This window comes from Lipotes vexillifer, unplaced genomic scaffold (assembly GCF_000442215.2).
Source record: "Lipotes vexillifer unplaced genomic scaffold, Lipotes_vexillifer_v1.1 scaffold444, whole genome shotgun sequence".
NCBI lineage: Eukaryota > Metazoa > Chordata > Mammalia > Artiodactyla > Lipotidae > Lipotes > Lipotes vexillifer.
Window position 1 is genome coordinate 703,678 of NW_006793488.1, and position 6,351 is coordinate 710,028.

Sequence of the window (6,351 nt, forward strand, 5' to 3'; positions counted from 1 at the left end):
CGGGACATCTCCGTGTCTGTTTCTGAACTCAGCCTCGGCCACCATCTTGTTTCTGTGTCCATTTGGCCTTGGGAAACACAGCCCCAGGTTTCAGCTCTGAGATGAAGGGGTCCAGTGGAGCCGGCCTTTTCCCCGGAGTGTGCTTGGAGCTCCAGGTGTCCTGGCTCCCACGTCTCCCCGTTATTTGCTACCGGGATGCTCACGGAGCAGTGGGGCTCGTGGGGAGGCTGCTGGGGACTCCGTCCCACACACCCAGTTGGGGCACAGCCGTCCACCCTCACAACTTGGGTTTTAATCGTCGTCCGTCTCTGATTTTGTCCCTTCTTCCTGCGTTGCCACCCTTCCCAGTTCTCTCATCCCTTTGATTCTGAACAGAGTTTCTAACAAAGAACCAAGTCAGGTATTCTAAGGCATGAGCGTGGGGAAACGGATGCCAATTCTCAAAAACGGTAGCAGGTGGTTTTTTATTAAGTATATTTTACTTTTTCCCATTACACGCGTAACCCTCTAAGCACGAAGTTCAGTGAGCGCTCTGCTGGCAGAAGCGTTTTGAAGAGTTGGAGGCATTTTTATTTGTACAAAGTTTCCTCTGGTTTTCTCTCTGCCAGAATTTTCCTCCGGTGGTTTTGGGCTTTTGCGTCGTTTGGCTGGTTGGTTGCTTTTTCTTACCCTCCCGTGACCTTTACCACTTCCGCTTCCCTGCTTTTGCCTCCCGGTGCCTGCAGAGAAGATGTGTCTGAGGGCGTTGAACGTCAGAAACAGGGATCTGGGAATATCACTCTGGACAAGTAAGCGTCCCTACATCCCATAAGCAGAAGAAAACAGTCAGTCTCTGGAGGAGCCTCTGGGACACGGAAAGAAGCAGAAGAGTCCACAGTCCTGCCGAGAAATGGGTCGTAGAGCCCCTGAGAGAGATTACGCTTGTGCCTAATGGCCAGTGTGGTGCCCACAGGTGTGCGTGTGTTTGTGTGGGTTCGGGGCCAGGGTGTATGTGAGATTATGGGGCAGGAACAGGATATGTGACTCGATAGATGAATAGCATTATTCATCTGTCGTGCCTTGTAGGCCGTATCTAGTTGCCTGAGCTCTGCAGACTCTCCTGGCTGCGATGCAGCCCTCTTGAGAACCTGAGGAAAGTCCTTCAAGGATCCCAATACCTTATTAAATAGCAACTTACACGCCCTTTTGAATCGTCCACTTTTCTCGTCTCTAAAATTCCCTTGATGGGACAGCCTGCAATTGGTGACTTTCACCCTGCAAACTGATCTGTCACATTGGAAACCATGGAGACCTCCTTTAGTCCATCCCAACCCTGAGACTGGAACCCACAGCGACAGCCCCTGTGGTGGGGACATTGACCACAAGCTCTGGAGGCCAACAGATAAGGCCAAGATCATGCCTCACTTTTCTTACAGCGGCCGAAAGGCTATGGTTGTTTGTATTGATTTACAGGAGCACTTAATCAATGCTTCTGGTTCTGCTGTCTTTTTGCGACTGTATGAAACAGCTTGAGTATTAGAAGGTGAAAGCCAGGCTCTATAATAACCTTATGAAAGTTTCATGGGAGCATTTGATCAGTAACAAGCCTCGCTTAGAAGAAAACCATGTTTCTGATGCCGTTGCCGAAGGCTCACACTTACACTGAAGGTGCTTCCATGTTCAGGAGGCTTCGCTGGGATCGCTGTTGGTAGATGCCACGGTCTGGAGGAGCTGCGAGAGAGGGTGAGTGGAGGCTGGAAAAGCAGAGTCACTGAAATCGTGCTGAGTTTAAAGTCGGCTGTTTCACTCTGCTTTGAGGAAGAGAAAGACCAATGTATTCTATCAGGAAGCGTCTAATAAATGTCTGTTATGTACACAACTACCACAATAACAGTTTCCATTCCTTGAGGGCTAATTCCACGCCAGGAACATTTTATGTACGTGTGCATTTCTCCTCAACGTACTGCCACCCTTACGGTTTGGGGCACTGACCCCAGCTGACGGCTCTCAGCTCGTGATGGTCTTTCATCTCTTCCACCAGTTCCACCAGCCAGCGCCTGGTACCTACAATGTGACAGGGACCAGCTTCAAATGGGCAGAGTCACCCACCTGGGGCCCGCGATCTGTGCGGGAAGGTGTGAGGTAGCCGAGGGCTTCTGGACCTCTCCTCACTCATGAGGGACACCCTGAGAGGATGGCTTTCCTGGCCTGTGGACACCAGCCTGGAGCTGAAGGGCATGTGTAAGAGAGCAGGGCTGAGGAAGAGGCAGAGAGACCAGGCCAACTACGGGCCAACCCTCTCACCTGCCCCGCTCTTAACAGAGCAGCTCGACCCAGCAAATTTCTGTGTTCTATGAGCCCGTTTGCATTGGGAATTCTGGTACCCACAGCCAGCACTATCCTGGCTGAACCTGTGTGTCAGCAAATTACCATGACAACAGCTCTCTGAGATAGCCGCTCTAAGAGTCTCTGTTTGTAGGTGAGAACAGAGGCTTTGGGGGATTAAATAACTTCACCAGGGCACGTGGCTAGTAAGTGGCAGATCTCGGATGCAAACCCAGTTCTCTCTGAGCCCTAAGCCTGCTCCCCTGCCCAATGGTTCCCGTCCATTCCCATCTCCTGACCAGCTTTCCGCTGGGAGGAAGCACTCCCTCTTCTGGGGGCGGGACGAGGTGCCCCATTTCTCCGCCTGCGCGCAGGCCGCGCGCTCACTGGCGTCTACAGAGATGTACCCGGGAGCTCCAGGCGGTCCTGTGACTTCAGCACAGAAACCTCTAGGTGGGCAGCACATGAAATCACTTTGCCTTTTTATTGCTAAATACAGCACACGTGCAGAAAAGTGCAGAAAACGTAAATGTAAGGTATAACGCACAATCGTGAAGAAACTACCCCAGTCAAGATCTGTTTGGATTTGGTCATTAAATGTTGGTGGCAAAGAGCGTAGTCACGATGATCTCGGTCGTTCTCCGCAGCCTAGTCACTCCGTTAACTGTATCTGTAATGTTTGGCACTCTTTAGGAAAAGCAATGGTGTTTATGCCCCGATCTATAACATTTATGCCACAGTGAACACCCACAAATAGACCCACAAGATGCTCGCCTAGAAAAGAGCCATTAAAAAGATAAAACCAAGTTCTGAACCAGGGCTGTAGTGATGATGAAGTTATTATTAGCCCTGTTCTACTTTCTGGCTCTTGTGATGCCAGATTCTCCGGGAAAAAAATGGCTTCTCAAGAGATTTCCTGGAAATCCTAAGTTATGGAGTGGGTCCCGGGGCTCTCGGGGCAAGGGGATGACAGCTCCCCAGCCATGGCCTCACCCTTCACTCCTTTTCCTCCTGCTGGGAAGGGACGATCCTTTCCTTTGAGAGCCAGGAGGCAGTCACATCCGTAGTGGGAGATCTTAAGTAGACAGGCTTCACTGTGTGTACCTGCGGTTTAATGATCTTTGTTATTTTTCAGCAGATATCCTGCTTAGATAAATACCAATTTCTATGTGTGCGTATCTCTTGTAATTGATTCTTTATTAGCTTTTTTCAAAGACAGTGGAATAAAAAGACCTGTTTGAAGAAAGCACAGAAGGTCCATGGCTGCAATAAGAGAATAAATAAATCAATGGGTCTTTTATACCAAAGGGAGCCCTCTGTGACCCTGTGTGGTGGAGTCACAGAGGGGAACCCTGGGAGCAGCTCACCGTTGAAAGGAACCCCAAAGCCTGTGATGTGGAACCAGCCTCCAACTGGCCTGCCAGTAATTAGGAGGCGGATTCATCAGGATGGTGTTTCCAATTCATATTTTAACCCTTATTTGGAGTCTTCAGTTTAAAAAGACAAAAAATATCTTTCAGCCCTGATGACTCCCTTCATTATTTTAATTACTAAGCAATCTATTTGATACCTTACATTCCCAGGCAGCCAGCAGATAATTATCTGTTTGCACTGCTGAGAGCAGCCTAGAGCTGGGTAGGTTTTCTTCTGGAAGTCAGAACCCACCCTTGAGGACAAAGACAGCAGTCCTTAGATGGTGCACAGAAGAGGGGACACACACACACACACACACACACACACACACACACACACACACAGTGGTACAAGACAGTGGTCCTGAGATGGTGCACGGAAGAGGGGACACACACACACACACACACACACACACACACACACACACACACACACACACACAGTGGTATCCGGTTTCTACGTTTGACAGTGCGGGTCCGTGTCTGCTTGCCGTAATTTCATGTGCACTTAGAATATAATCCAGATGGTGGCTTCCTGTGCCCCTTGTCATTGAGCTCCGACCACTCAGAGCCCCTCGCCAAGGAGGGTGGCACAGTGCTCTTAGCTTCCGTAAACCAAAGTTCTTTGCAAACAGCACCCACTCAGGCCTGGGGCTTCAGTGAAGTGGTCCAGCCTCCAGGCAGTAGCCAGGTTTGGCTGGTGATGCTGGGCCATGGTCAGGAGGAGGCTGGGCAGAGAGCTGCTGTGGGGAGGGTGCGTGGGGGGCTTCCTTAGGCAGGGCTGGGTCTCATTCACCCTTGTCCCCTCAGTGCCCAAACCAGTGCACGTCACTTGCTTGTAATCGGCATCAAGGTCTGCTGATGTGTATTACACCCCTTGCTATTTGCCAGGTGAGACTAGCCTGGTGAACAGAAGTATGGAGCAAGCGCTGTCTGCAGACAGCTTATATTCTCGTGGGGAGAGACAGATAATAAAATAAATGAGCATCGTGTAATGTTCTTAGACTGTGATAAGTGCCATGGAGGAAAGGCAAGAGAGTGAGATGGGGTCTAAGGCAGAAGCCTGCCCCGCGTTTGAGGGCTGGGGGGTGCGGGGGGCGCCAACCAAGACAGAGCATGGTAGTGGGAGCAGAGTGAGTGACGGGCACTGGAGGAGATAAAATCAGGTCACACAGGGTCTTGGAGGCCACTAGCTTTGACTCTGAATGAGGTGGGAAGATCTTAGAAGACCTTGGTCAGGGTTCCACGTGGTGATGTATGTTAACAGCATCACTTTGGCTACTCCAAGGAGGTAGAGTGGGAGCAGGGAGACCAGTTAGGCGCTCGCGATAATCCAGACAAGAGACGGTGGTGGTTCGGATGGTAGTGATGGAGGTGGTGGGCAATGATCAGATTCTGGAAGCCAGAGCCTGTGGGGTTCGCTCTGGGGTTAGATGTGGGGCATGGAAGTCAGTGACACAATGTCACGTCTGCCATCTTCTTTGGTCAGACAGGCCAGCTCTGGTGTGATGTGGGAGGAATCGCACAAGGGCATCAACACCGGTGGGAGGGATCATTGCAGCCATCTTAGAGGCTGGGTACCACCACGTGGGAGGTGGAATGGGCGCTGGAGAGGCAACCACCCGTGTCCCTACGGCGAGGCTGGGATACTGCACGCGTGATTCTGATCTTGAGAGTCAGGGGACAGTGGCCTACAGTCACCTATCAGCCTTCACTTTGTTACTAAATAATCTTTTCTCGTTGATGACAGAATATATTGAGTTCTCAACCCACTGTGGATTCCTAAGATGCCTCTCTTTTTTCAGTTATTGAACTTAGCGATTGATTGTTCTTAAAATCTATACCTAAAGCCTCCATTCTCTCCAATTCTCAGCTCATTCCTTTCTTTAATATTCTATGCTTTATCATCCTGGACCATCTCTGAAGACCAAGACTTTATCTGAAATGGCTTTAACAGATAGTCTCATTCAAAATCTGCCCACAAGCCAGTTCCACGCCCCCCAAAAACAAACCTCCCATGAGACCCCTCCCCCACTCCCCGTCCTCCTGTCTAGTCACCCTGCCGTCTACCCTCCCACCAACAACCCTAGTGTGGGAGCAGGTGTCTGTGCCACCCAGAGCTTGGCCCTCTGCCCCTCAAGTTCGTAGCTGACGAAGGGAGCGAACGACACCTCCCTTTTTGAGCAAGAGAGACAAATAAGTGTGTCTCAGGGGCTCATTTCTAGTAAGAAGGATAGCTTGTTTGGCGCAGAAAATGCAGAGAAAATCCTCTTGGGAGCATGGGGGCAGCACAGCCCTCGCAACCACTGTGCTGTGGGAGCTTGACCCTTTTCCCCACCGGCAATGGGGAGGGCTGGGCAGGGTCCAGCAGCCCTCACGGCCACAGGCGAGAATCGTGGGTGAGAGTAAAACCAAAAACAAAAAGAACGAGCCTCGATTATGCATGTGTATCTGACAAGGTGCTGAGGTACTGCACGCAGTAGGTCATCTTGTCTTGAGACCATGACTGAGGCTCAGGGGCTGAGTGACTTGTTCCCAGACACTGTCCTGGCTCTGCCAGCCTGGGGCGGTGACCAGGAGTCAGCCAGCTGCCGCCGGCACTGAGTGCTTGCCCTCGGCTGTTCAGCAGGGGCCA

General features: G+C 51.0%; 1 protein-coding gene across 1 annotated transcript in view; it reads left to right on the forward strand.

The window, feature by feature from the left end:
• The window catches only part of FARS2 (phenylalanyl-tRNA synthetase 2, mitochondrial), a 312,608-nt gene that overhangs the window by 284,130 nt on the left and 22,127 nt on the right, over positions 1–6,351 (forward strand). The gene's annotated exons all lie outside the window — the stretch shown is intronic.